Genomic DNA, 13,896 nt, shown 5'->3' on the forward strand with positions numbered 1-13,896 from the left:
TCCAGGCAGGCATGGCACAGGAAGAGCTGAGAGTTCTATATCTTCATCCAAAGGCTGCTAGTGGAAGACTGACTTCCAGGCAACTAGAGTGAGGATCTTATGCCCACACCCACAGTGACACACCTACTCCAACTAGGTCACACCTATTCCAACAAGGCCACACCTCCAGATGGTTCCACTCCCTGGTCCAAGAATATACAAACCATCACATTCCACTCCCTGGCCCCCATAGACTTGTTCAAAAACATGAGTCTATGGGGGGGCCATACTTACTAAACATAGCATAATGCAAAGTGCATTTAGTCCAACTTTCAAAGTCCTCATAGTCTATATTAGTCTCAACAATGTTAAAACTCCAAAGTTCAAGGTCTCTTCTGAGATTCATCCAATTAATTAACTGTAATCCCCAAAGCAAGGCAGGGAACCAGCTGGGCAAACTCCAAACTGTGCATCTCCATGGCTGATGTCAAAGCAGTCTTCAGATCTCCACTCCTTTCTCATCTTTGTTGACTGCAACAAACTGCTTTCTCCTAGGCTGGTTCCACTCCCTGTTAGCAGCTTTCCTCAGCATGTAGCCCATGGTTCTGGCATCTTTAACATCTTNGAGTCTCCAAGGCAATTTCAATGTTAGTTTCTTGTTTCAGTGTCTAGGATCCCACTTGATCTTTTGGGTTCCTCCTAAGGGCTGGCATTGCTTCTCCAGCTCTGCTCTCTGTAGCACACTAAGCTCAGTTTGATCCACTCCACTACGGCTGCTGTTCTTGGTGACCATCCCATAGTACTGAGATCTCCAATACACTGGATATTGGTGAAGCCACTCCAACTAGGCTTCACCAATAGCCTCTCATAGGCTCTCTTCATGGTGCTAAGCCTCAAATCCTTTGCATGACCCCTTCAGTCCTGGGCCATCAACTACAACTGAGGCTGCACCTTTACCAATGGCCTTCCATGGCCTCTCACAGTGCCAAGCCTCAGCTGCTCTTCATAACCCCTTCATGCTTTCAAAATCAGTACCACCTTAGTGACTCTTTCCCATTACCAAGTACAGCCGCAGCGGGAGGTACAACCTTGGCTATCTCTGGAACACAGGTTCTATATGCTCACAGAAAACACTTCCCAGCAGATTTCACCTCAGTGACACTGGTTTCTTCTTAATCACCGCTAATTTCTTAGCTCCCGCTAATCAGCATCAATTGTCTAAGTAGTCCCTTCTATTATTCACTCTAAAGCCAGAGCTACATGGCTGAAAGTGCAGATTTCCGCTGCTTGCAGGAGCTGGAACATGCCCCCCCTTGTCCTATTACATTACATTACCAGCTTTCTGTTCTCCAACTTCTTCACTACCTAAGATTGCCTGTTCTGGATCTTGCTCTGTAAATTGACCTTGAACGCATAGATCAGCATGCCTGTCTCCTGAGATTAAAGGTGTGTATCACCACACACTTTTTAGCTGGGTAGGATCTTGCCCCAAGGTCCCACTCCCTTAATCTGTTATCTCCTAGAACACAAGATTTTGCTCCATTTGACTTCCTGGTACCCCTTTAATACTCAAACCATTTATTTTATATTTTTCCTTTCTAAGCTTGTTATGCTTGTTCAAATTTCTCTTCATAAGACTTAACCAGAGAACAAAGTCTCTGTTGGGCTTTTTTGAAACTTCCTTTGTCAATGCAATTAATCTGAGTCTCTTCACCTTAGCCTCAGGCAGAATTTTCAGACAAGGGAAAAACGTAGCCACATTCTTCACCAAAATATCACAAAAAAACAGTCTTCATGACACATTCTGAAATTCTTCTCCTTTGAAATCTCTTGGGCCAGGTCAACACAGTTCAAATTACTCCTAGCAACAAAGTCTTCCATATTCCTACTAGGATGGCCCATTAAGCCCCATTTAAAGCATTCCATTGCTTTCCAAATCCTAAGTCCCAAAATCTACATTCTTTCAAATAAAAGCATGGTCAGGCCTATCACAGCAATATCCCACTCCTGTTACCAACTTCTGTCTTAGTTAGGGTTTCCATTGCTGTGAAGAGACACCATGACTAAGGCAACTCTTATAAGGACAACATTTAATTGGGGCTGGCTTACAGATTCAGAGGTTCAGTCCATTACCATCAAGGTGGGAGCATGGCAGCATCCAGGCAGGCATGGCACAGGAAGAGCTGAGAGTTCTATATCTTCATCCAAAGGCTGCTAGTGGAAGACTGACTTCCAGGCAACTAGAGTGAGGATCTTATGCCCACACTCACAGTGACACACCTACTCCAACTAGGTCACACCTATTCCAACAAGGCCACACCTCCAGATGGTTCCACTCCCTGGTCCAAGAATATACAATCACATCTGCTGTTGAATATATGGTTGGTAAAGATCCTTTCTCAATCTGTAGGCTGCCATTTTGTCCTATTGATGGTGTCTTTTGTTTTACAGAAGCTTTTCAGTTCCATGAGGTCCCATTTATCAACTGTTGATCTTAGAGCCTGAGCCATTGGTGTTCTGTTCAGGAATTTGTGTCCTGTACCACTGTGTTTAAGGCTATTCCCCACTTTCTCTTCTATTAGATTTAGTGTTTCCAATTTTATGTTGAGGTGTTTAATCTTCTTGGACTTGAGTTTTGTGTAGAGTGACAAATATGGATCTATTTCCATTCTTCTACATGCAGACATCCAGTTAGACCAGCATCATTTATTGAAGATGCTTTCTTCTTTCCATTGTATAGTTTTGTCTTCTTGTCAAAAACCAAGTATCCATAGGTGTGTGGGCTTATTTCTGGATCTTTGATTTGATTTCATTGATCAACCTGTCTATTTTTATACCAATACTCTGTAGTTTTTATTACTGTTGCCCGGTAGTATAGCTTGAGATCAGGGATGGTGATACCTCCAGAAGGTCTTTTTACTGTACAAGATTTTTTTATTTTTTGATATCCTGGGCATTTTGTTTTTCCATATACAGTTGAGAATTATGCTTTTAAGGTATGTAAAGAATTGTGTTGGAATTCTTATGGGAATTGCATTGAATCTGTAGATTGCTTTTGGTAAGATGAACATTTTCATGAGTATAAGAGCGCTTTCCATCTTCTGATATCTTTCTCAATTTCTTTCTTCAGATACTTGAAGTTCTTGTTATACTTGTCTTTCACTTCCTCAGAGTTACACTAGGATATTTTATACTATTTGTAGCTTCCCTAATTTCTTTCTTGGCTCATTTATCATTTGTATAAAGGAGGGCTACTGATCTTTTGAGTTAATTCTGTATCCAGCCACTTTGCTGAAGGTGTAGGAGTTCTCTGGTAGAATTTTGGGGGTTGATTATATATACTATTATATCATCTGGGAAACAGGATAATCTGACTTCTTCCTTTCCAGTTTGTATCTTCTTTATCTCCTTTAGTTGTCTTATTGCTCTAGCTAGAACTTCAGTATTTAAACAATTAGAAATGACTAGAAGAGTCTCACAGGAACCGTTAAAAATGGGCACCTCTCCCTAGTAAAGTTAGTGGAAGACAAGTTAAAAATTGCAGCTCTCCATATTATTTTTTGGTTGTGAGCCTAGACGTTAATAGCATAATCATTTAAAAACGTTCTTTACATTTGGTTTTACTCTTTGAGAAAGTCACATAGCAGTTTATACACAAGTGAAATTTATACACAAGTGAGCACAATGATAAAGGACCTGAAGATTTCATGGAAAACAAGGTAGACTTTCAAAACTCCTAATCTTTCAGATAAAACTTTGGCAAAACTTCTCACATTATAATCATAGATTCAGAGGTCAATCTAGTGAGTTGCATAATTATATTTCATAAATACCTATCCAAGAGCTCTCTCAGCTTACCAATGCCTTTGACAATTCAATTATAAATCATTCTAAGATGAAGTAAAAGAACCCAAAAGTTATTCTAACCAAATTAATCTGCCTCAGCCTCCAAATACTTACGTCTGTATCTAATGCAAAATTCATTTAGTCAACATCAAAGTTCCAACATTGTTCCACAGGGAAAGTCCCTCTGAGACTCCAACAAATTCATACCTATTAGCCTGCATTAAAAACATAAACAAGTTATATACTTCCAGTTTGCCCACAGTATAAACACTGCCATTCCAATGGTGAAGGAGACATAGACATGAAGAATTGAACCAAAACAAAACCAAGCCCCAGGAGAATAGACAATAAATCCTCTAGCTCCTTGTGTGGCATCTGCTACATACAGTGGCATGATGTGCACTCTTACACACTTAGCCAGCCCTTACTCCTCTGGCCTTGCTGGTTGCAGCATATATGACCTCTCTACTGGGCTGGCTCTGTTCATTGCCTATGGCTTTCCTTGGCAAATATCCCATGTTTTTGTCATCTCTGACTTTCTGGAATCTTCATGTCAGCTTAAGGATAACTTTTACAACTTCACATAATTGACTTTTCCAGGGCTTCCCACAGGGATTCTAATCTTGCCACACATTGCATGGCTTTCAAGACTTCCTTTGGATATCAGTGGAAGTTTCTATGGCTTCTCTGTGTTTAAGTTATGCATGGCTACAAAGCCAGCATCACTTAGATGATACCAAAAAGATGGTTTCTACCACATAACACATTAAAAAAGAATATTAGCTACACTTCAAATTCTGATCTTATATGGCATTGTTAGACTGGAGCATGTTTGAATCTGGATGTAGCCTGTCTTTTGGAGTCCTGCTTCTCAGTATATTCCCAGGCCAGCAGTAGCGTGCTGGAAGCTTGTCAGAAATGCAGGGCTTCAGGTGCCAGTTCAGGCCCATTGAATCGGAATCTGCTTTTTAATAAGGTTCCAAGGCAAATCACATGCATGCTAACAACTGAGACACGCTGTACCAAGATACAGTGGAAGGAATATTGCATAGAGTTTGAGGGAATATCTGAAATGATTTGCTGGAATATTTTAATGGGCAAAGAAACAAGGAGAAACTTAGCATAAAAATAGGAAGAAAAATTTCTCAGAAGACAAAAAAAATATATTGTAATGACTATTCTTGGTTGTTAACTTGATTATCCCTGATTACAATTTGATTACAATTATTTACTTAATTTGAAGTAGGAAGATCCTCTTTGAGATGGGAAGCCATAACTTTAATCCAGATCATTTGAGCTGGGAAAATCCACCTCTAATCTGGCTATACCTTCTGCTGGAAGGTTATATAAGAATGTGAAAGCCTTTGCTCATTGCCTCCTGCATGCTCTTGTCTTGCTAGCAAGTCTATTCCTTCACTGGCATTAGAGCCTACTTCTTTAGAATTTAAGCATATACTGAAGTCCAGCTGTGATACCCAGCCTCATAGTCTGAGCAATTACTGAATTCTTGAGCCTTCCATTCATAGGTAGCCATTGTTGGACTAGCTGGATAGCAGCCTGTAAGTCATTCTAACAAACCTCCTTTCTCTTAATAAATATAGAGATTCATTCTCTGCTATGCTAGAGAATTTCGACTAACACAAACATCCAATAGGAAAGTATAATTATTGATCAATGTCAAATATTGTAAAAGACTTAGGAAACACATGTCTGCAAGTACTACTAGATTGAACAGCAGTGGGTGGTCTTAAGGTGGGGAGGAAGCCAAATCAATAAGTAGTGGCTAGCTAGGCATGGTGGAACTTTATTCTAATTACAGTACTAGGAAAGTAGAGGCAGGAGAATTGAGAGTTAGAGGCCAATCTGGGCTACATAGCAAACTGAAGGCCAGCCTGAACTACCAAAACTCTGTGTCAAAAGAGAAAAACAAACAAATAAGTAACAACAACAAAAAGGAGTGCTGAAGAGTTTAAGTTGATTGAGAAATCTAATCTCTAGGGCATCCAGCAGAGAAAAGTGAATGGATTTTGGTGCTGGAACACCAGGGAAAGGCAAGGTATCTTAATTAGGGTTCCATTGCTATGAAGAGACACCAAAGGACAACATTTAATTGGAGCTGGCTTACACTTTCAGAGACTTAGTCTAATATCATCATGGTGGGGAAAGATGGCAGCATCCAGGAAAACATGGTGCTGGAGAAGGAGCTGAGAGTTCTACCTCTTGATCTGTGGGCAGGCAGAAGGAGACTTTCTTCTGCAGACAGGCTCTCTTCTACACTGGGCAGAGACTGAGCATAGGACCTCAAAGCCCTCCCCCACATCCTCCAACAAGGCCACACCTCTTAATAGTGTCACTTCCCATGGGCCAAGCTTATTCAAGCCACCACACAAGGGGAGGAACAATTGCTTAAACCATGCTAGGGAACAGTTCTCTCATTCTGCCAGTGGGAGAACTCACAGTACGGGGAGGGAGGGCCGTTAAGTGGAAGAAGGCATTTACCTGCTGGAAAGCCTGAGAAAGTCCGCTTCCTTTCCCCCCACCCACTAGTCTTACTTCAGGCCCCCAAGTCTATTGAATTTATACTCTAGAAACATCTAGTTGCCCTCAACTGACTGATATTATGGATTTTTAATCCTGCAACATTTGAAAGCATTAAAAATTCCCTTTGATAATAAACTGGCTTTAAAAATCTAACAGTATTAAAGTAGCATATTAAGTAGAAAAATAGAAGACATACATTATAAGTGTGCACTTTGAAGAGATCTGACAGATGTATATGTTCATGTATCTACAACTATAATTTAGATATAGATTTCCATCATACCAAACCTTCCTCCATGCCTGTCTAGGAGTCCCCTCTACCCCAGTCCCAGGCAATCACAATAATTTAATCTGAGTTATTCACAGTCATTTTCTTTTCCCTTTATCTGGCTTCTTTTCTTATAGTTTTGAAACCTATTCTCACATTGTCACACACATCAAGCTTGTTCCTGTTCATTGGTAAGTAGTATTTTCTTGAGTTGTTGAGTCATGACCTCTTTATCCACTTAACTGTTAGTGGATACTTCTGGGTACTGTGAATAAAGTTTTAATATACATATATTTTGGGAGTGACATGGTTTGAATATACTTGGCAGAGGGAATGGCACTATTTGGAGGTGTGCCCTTGTTGGGATAAGTGAGTCACTGTGGGCGTGAGCTTTAAGATACTCATCCTAGCTGCCTTGAAGTCAGTATCCTTCTAGCAGCCTTCTGATGTAGAACTCTCAGCTCCTCCTGCACCATGCCTGCCTGGATGCTGCCATGCTCCCACCTTGATAATGGACTGAACCTCTCAACCTGTAAGCCTGCCCCAATTAAATGTTGTCCTTATATGAGTTGCCTTGGTCATGGTGTCTGTTCGTAGCAGTAAAACCCTAACTAAGAAAGGGAGAACTGTACTTTCATTTTCCATGAATAAGGTTTTAGGGTAAAATACTTATTGATGAGTAGATGTTCAAGACATTGCCTTGTGTTTGTTGCTTCAGCAGTACACATGCTAAAATTGGAACAATACAAAAAAGATTAACATGGTCCCTTTGAAAAAGAAATTCATGAAATATTTGATATTTTTTGAAAAAGGGAGGGAGGAAGGGAGGAAGGGAGGAAGGGAGGAAGGGAGGAAAGGAGGAAAGGAGGGAGGAAGGAAGGAAGGAAGGAGAGAAGGAAGGAAGGAGAGAAGGAAGGAAAGAATGAAAGAAGGAAATGACATGATTTTTTTTTTTTATAAAAACCATGCATAAGTGTTCTACTTGCTCTTTCTTGTTGATCTTTAATTTCAGGCATTCTGGTGGGTGTGCACTTATGTCTCATGGTGGTTTTAGCATGAACTGTTTACTAATCATATAAAGAATGCTTTGTCCCACCTACCATAGTGGCAGGCAGATTTAATCCCAACCCTCTGGAGGCAGTGGCAGGTGGATCCCTAAGTTTGAGGCCAACCTTGTCTACAACAGATTGACTTCCAGGATATTCAGGGCTGCACAGAGAAACCCTTTTTCAAAACAAACAAACAAACAAAACAAAAGAATGTTTACTCTTATTTTTCAATCCTCTATCTTCTTTTGTTGTTGTTTTTGGTTTTAAAAATAAAATGAGTACATATGAATTATAAACACACAATTAGGGTACTATGTTAAAACCAACACTTGTTATTTACAATAAATTAATAAATCTGCCTAAGTTTCTCTAATTCCTACTTGGTAAATATTATCTCAAAACATAAATCACATATCTGGAGGGCTCCTCAGCAATTGTCTAGAATACAGGGTACCAAGAATGATAGTACATTGCCTATAATCACAGCAACGTGGGAGGGTGCGGCAGCAGGGTCAATCCTTATGAATTGTAAGCTCAAAGGTAACCTGGGCTACACAAGATTACACAGCCAAACAATACAAACTTAAAGGTGTCCTGAGATCAGAAAAGGTGAGAACCCCTGTTCAGAAGAGCCGAAACGTGTGCTGTATGTAAAAGACACAGAGGCTCTAATAGAGACTCAGGGATCAGAAACAGCAGGTACCATATTACAGCTTTAAGCCTCCTCTTCAACATCACCCTCTCCAAACACTCCCTGAAAGTATTCCCACTAGGAGAAAATGACTCAGACTTTGGGGAGTCTCGGAACTGACAGTATTTGATCAGACATTTGTCTCTGATGAGATTATACTACTGTGTTTTGTCCACGATTATTCTAATGGCTGATTTAGCTTCCTATTTCACCAGCTCATCAAAAAGTTCCACACCTAAATGTATGCACCCATGTGAGTATGTGTACTTTATTAATTTCTAATATTTCCTTAGTATAGAGTTGTACAAATTCTTTACGTACATTAGGCATCAGTCCTTCATCAGACATATTTAGTATAAACATTTATTCAATGTGTGAGTTGCTTTTTTCAGTTACTTAGCACTTTATTAATAAAGCATAAAATCTCAGTGCTAATGAGGTCCAATGCAGTGTGTTTTGCTTTGTGATCTGTGTTTTGTGTGTCTGTTAAATTCTTGCCTACCTCCAGACTGGGAGCATTTCTCCCAGAATGTTGTCTTTTACTTACCATGGTCCTCCTTCACATATCACTGCTTTAATGTATCTTTCTACAGTCTGTTTCCTTTCTCTGACTCTTCCTGTCTCTCAAGCATGGGTGTTCCCCAGCTTTCACTCTCTTTGATTCTAAATACTGTGTACTCATCAAAAAAAGCTTAGAGAGAAGACCAAGTGAAGAAATAATAAAAGTAATGCCAATTCTACATGGTGGTTGAACAGGATGGTTAAAGGAACAAGCTAGAGAGCAGACTGTCTGCACTTGAATTCCATTTCTGCTACCATCTGGTTGTGGTACTGGGTAGTATTTTACATGGTAAAGAATTCACAAGACTCAGTAGCACTTTGTACTAGGAGTTTTGTTGTTGCAAAGTATGTGAAGCAGAGATAAGATGTGTGTTCCCAGAGTACAGAGATAGCAAGCACGTGTCCTAAAGTGCTTTTTTTTTTTCCCCTCTGAGAGAAAAGTTTGTCAACAAATGTGAAATGTCTCTGCACAGGGAAGGCTCTGTGTCTTATGGCCCCAGGTTTTTTATGTGGGATTTGTAGTGCAGATATATCCAGTTATAAAAATCTGCCTTGGCCTCCAAATCTCAGGACCCAACAATGAAACTAAGGGACAAGGTCAGCTTTTGCTTTTCCTCTTGAAGATTATAGTCGACTTAGTGTTCTTCAGGAGGCAGAAGGGAGAGGCACGAGCAGCAAAGAATATGCTATCAGACCTTCTGTCTGAATCTTCTTGGGTTCCAGAATTTGGACAAACAAGTCTATACCTCGGCTTCCTCCTGGGCTCCATCTGTTTTAATTGCCTTTGTCTGAAAGTACAAACGGCTGTAACATGGGGTAGAAGGGTATTTGTTTGCATGGTTATTTCAGGAAGTAGAAATACAGAAGTGAAAATGGAAAAGAAATGAGACAGAAGAGATGAGGGAGGGAAGGAGTGGTTGGTTGTAAGCTATTGAACAGCTGAGGATCAATCCCCTTGACCAATCTCTGACATAAAGTGCCTAAGAAAGGGTCCTCCACAGTGCGGGGGCTGGACCAGTGAACCACCGATTTTGTGTTCTACCATTTGAGGCATCAAACTTACTCTTCTACTTGACTGTAGGAATAATGGAGAGGTGAAGTTTGGACAGGGAAGCTGCCACGAGTACATAGAACATCTCTGACACACACGCACATGCAGACACACAGGTACACAGGCAAACATGCATGCAGACACACAGGCACACACACTGAAGAGGAACAAATCAGGAGCATAACCTGCGGAGTGCAGAAAGCAGGAAGGGGCTGATACCAAGCGTCCTTGTTCTGTGCACCACTTCCGAGTACATAGGCAGTCAACTTCAAAGTCTTCTATGGCAAAAAGGGAAGACCTGAAGAACTGACTCCTCCAGTCTTGTTGTTGCTTGCTTGTTTATTTTTATTTCCCAATATTATTCCAGGACAAGGGGTACTACAATACCAGGTCAACTTGTGGAGTGGACCCAACAAACTCCTACTCCAGTTCCAGCTGTCCTCAGATAGAGGATATATCAGATATTAAACTGGCAAGAAAAAATACTACACTTGTTTTTAGCCCCAAGTCCAGGAAGTATCCAGTCCTGGTTTTGTTTTTGTTTTTGTTTTTGTTTTGTTTTGTTTTGTTTTGTTTTGTTTTGTTTTAACTCATAGAGATATCCATTTTGTGCTACCATGTCAAGACTACCATACCAGTCTTGGTTCTTGACACATTAACATAATTTAAACTGTTTCAGATTTTCCTAATAAAATTATTTTTCTTGTTGCAGTCCCAGACAAAGCTTAGGGACTTAAAACTAGAGCTGTTCTCAAGATTAAAGGAGCACCCCATCAGCTCCATCCCAGTGAGTGTCAGCAATCTAGAGGTGGGAACCCCTGACGTCATCAGGATGCCACAGATCAACCACTTTCTTCATGCTGGCCATTTGGTGTATACACTAAATGCTGTGCCAAGCATATCTGTGTCATGCTATTTACTAAGACACCATAAATGCAAATGGATGACTGAAGAGTAACACATCTATTTTTTTCTTAATTTTTTATTATTTAAATTCATTTTATACATCTAACATATTAATAATATTGAGTATTTTAAGAATCAAATAATACACAAAAAGTGTAACACATCTATAATGTACTTTGTTCCATGTAAATTATTTTTCCCCCCAAAAGTACATTTGATCAAAGTATATGCACCTCATGAGCTCATTTAGTACTGCCAGGATGTGCCTGGGTGCAGAGCCATCTGCCAAGACATGGGTACATTCTCAAGGGTCACACCTTGAAAGAAAACTGACTCTCCCAGCAATTGTCAATAGCTTTTCAACTAACATGAAATTGGAAGGGAATGGTAGTTGGGAAGGGAAGGGAAGGGAACCAGGGACTGGCTTGGTCAAAGCATGTATGAATTCGCAGACAATAATAACAAAACCTTTTAAAAGGACATCAAGTTGGGAGAGAATAGAGAGGTGGGGTGGATCTGGGAGTACGGGACGGGGGGGGGATAGGGGTTAAAATATAATCACAATTCACTACATAAAATTCTCAAAGGATTAATAAAATATATTTGATTTTAAAAATCTCTCATTGTTGAAAGTTTTGAAAACATAAAATGTATAACCAACAATAATCCAGTTCTCAAAAACCCAACTATAAACATTTTAATTTATTTTATGATTTTAATTATTCATATATAATATATATTTTATGAACAAAACATACAGTTTTACATCCTGACTTCCTAATTTAGTATAATATTATCTTTTTCAGAAAGACAATTTTAAATGTTTGCAAAATCTCGCATCTGTGTCAGGAATTGCATTTGCCTTCCATTACCAGAGTTTGGCAAGCATAAATAATAATTTTGTTTCCTTCATATACTGGAGAAAGGTGGTTTCTGGCTTTGTGACAATGGTTCAGAGATGTCAGAATTTTTAGTCCCACAACGGCTGTTACAGTCCAAGCCATCATCTCAGTGATCAAGACATCTAGTTTTCCCTGGGGACTAGCATGCCTGCAATGCCAGCTCACAGGAAGCAGAGGCAGGGAAATCGATCCAAAGTTCTGGGTCAGCCTGAACTACAGTGAGACTGGCTCAAAAGATCAAGGTCAGTCAGTCGGTCAATCAACAAAGGCACCTGGATCTAGCCAGCAATCCTACCACTGAGTTCCATCTGAGGGCTTCTGCTTTTAGCTCATGGGCCATTTTCTGAACCAGGAGCTAGGAAACGCAGTATTACTTGTGAAACATATGTTATGCATGCCACATTACACATTACACATACACGTTTGATTTAAAGACAAACAGTAGGATGGAGACTGTGTGCCAGCATTCCTACCACACCATCGTGGGGATGTAAAGGTTTTTATTTAACCAGTCCTTATGGTATATACCATAGTTTAAATTGCTATGTTATTAAATATAAATTGTTAAGTATAAATTGTTAAATAACTTTTTCTAATTTTTACCACCATACCAATTAATATGTTAGGTGTTTCTGCAGAAATATTTTTGTGAGCTGGAGAGGTGGCTCAGTGGTTAAGAGCACTGACTGCTCTTCCAGAGGTCCTGAGTTCAATTCCCAGCAACCACATGGTAGCTCATAGCCATCTGTAATGGGATCCAACACCCTCTTCTAGTCTGTTCTGGTGTGTCTGAAACAGTGACACTGTACTCACATACATAAAATAGATAAAATATTTTTTTAAAAAAAAAGAAAATTTTTGCATATCTTTTATCCTCTGATGACTATAATCTCGTGTTAGATTGCAAAAGTTACTTTCCAGAAATGTTCTAGCAATTTAAACCTTTACCATTAAATAATAAAACTGTTATGCAGCCTTTCTGAAAGTTGTTCACTGAATACTTGCTTTCTGCCCAGCTTCAGCCAGCCCTTTCACTATTTTTAATATGAATATTCACAAATATCAGAAAATGCAATCAACCTTAAATAGAATAAGTCAAAATAGCAATTGCTAGGCACTCTGCATTTTAGTTAATTAAATATGTACCAGCAAAAAACAAAACAAAACAAAACAAAACAAAACAAAAAACCTCATTGAGAACGAGCCTACAAGGAGAAAGACACATTTTTAAATTGTGCATTCTTTTATCTGCTTCTTTGTAGGAGTCTTAAGATGGCTTTGGTATCAGTAACTATAATAGACCACAGGAGATAAGACGACAAGAAAACATCCATTTCAGAACCTATCAAAGAACAACAACAAAAACCCGAACACTAAATCAACCTATGATCTTGAAAATGTAATATTAGAAACTTTTATTTGAGACATGGATTCTAAAGCAGCAACAGTGGTTCTATAGACTGAAGCAATGCTCGCGAAATTTTGAAGTCTGCCTGGTGAGTTGCTTTGAAATGGAATAATGGAAAAAAGCCACGCTGGGTCCCTGCACTGGGCTCTGCCCAGGTCCTCAGCAGGAGACAAACTTGAGGCATTGGAATTATATACAGTTCAGATGTTCTTTGGGTTTGTAAGCCAATACATTTCTGATTAACTAAATTGTAATTTCCAATGCATTTTGGAAACTTAAGTAAGAAGAAATCAAGATGCTTTTCAGCTAATAGTGTGGGATCCTGGAAACCACCCAGTAATTTATTTCTTACAAGTATGTTTCTAAACATAAGTTTTCTTTACAGCTAGACATGGTAGGCCTTGGGCTCTATTAAAACAGCAATGGGAGGCTGGAGAGGCAGCTCAGAGTTTGTAACTCTTGCAGAGGACCCAGGTTCGGTTCCCAGCACTTACAATTATTTATTACTCCAGGTCCAGGAGATGTGACTCTATCTTCTGACTTGAGCAAGCAGCAAGCATGCTCACAACACACACACACACAGGCAAAAAACACCAAAAGGCAAAAACAAAATAACAAAATGACACTTATACACATAAAATAAAAATAAATAAATCTAAAAATTATTATTATTATTATTATTTTTTTTTTTTTT

At 39.4% G+C, this 13,896-nt stretch overlaps 1 protein-coding gene, 1 non-coding gene and 1 pseudogene across 2 annotated transcripts in view; 1 reads left to right on the forward strand and 2 right to left on the reverse strand.

Moving 5' to 3' along the window:
* Positions 1–13,896, reverse strand: part of LOC110291818 (PR domain zinc finger protein 14-like) — a 100,493-nt gene that overhangs the window by 65,966 nt on the left and 20,631 nt on the right.
* LOC115030693 lies at positions 7,337–7,438 on the forward strand. The gene has a single exon (XR_003836295.1). It is a non-coding gene; the product is annotated as a U6 spliceosomal RNA (small nuclear RNA).
* LOC115030814 lies at positions 10,340–10,506 on the reverse strand (annotated as a pseudogene).

This window comes from Mus caroli, chromosome 3, assembly GCF_900094665.2.
Source record: "Mus caroli chromosome 3, CAROLI_EIJ_v1.1, whole genome shotgun sequence".
NCBI lineage: Eukaryota > Metazoa > Chordata > Mammalia > Rodentia > Muridae > Mus > Mus caroli.